Raw genomic sequence first — 374 nt, 5'->3', positions numbered from 1 at the left:
CCACACTGGGGATGGAGCCCACAACCCAGGCACGTGCCCTTGACCAGAATTGAACCAGGGATCCTTCAGTCCACAGGCTAACGCTCTATCCACTGAGCCAAACCAGCGAGGGCGGCTTTTGCATTCTTGTGTCTGATTTAATGACACGCTTTTTAATGATACACTTCTTTGGACCAGAAATCAGGTAAACTTGGATTCCACCCAGCTCCAAAGCCTGACCTCTCCTTGGCCTGTGAGGTTCCCCGGCCTCACGCGAGGCTGCTGGGAGTGACTCCTGGCGCTGTGGACAGGCTCAGCAGTTACCTCTTTTACTTACAGCCTGAGGCAGCTTAGGTTCCCCTGCCCCATTTCAACCCACTGGCGCAGAAGGCAAG

Source organism: Pipistrellus kuhlii, unplaced genomic scaffold (genome assembly GCF_014108245.1).
Source record: "Pipistrellus kuhlii isolate mPipKuh1 unplaced genomic scaffold, mPipKuh1.p scaffold_m20_p_9, whole genome shotgun sequence".
NCBI classification, from domain to species: Eukaryota; Metazoa; Chordata; class Mammalia; order Chiroptera; family Vespertilionidae; genus Pipistrellus; species Pipistrellus kuhlii.
The sequence above is the reverse complement of the archived record's forward strand: the minus strand, read 5'-3'. Positions refer to the sequence as shown.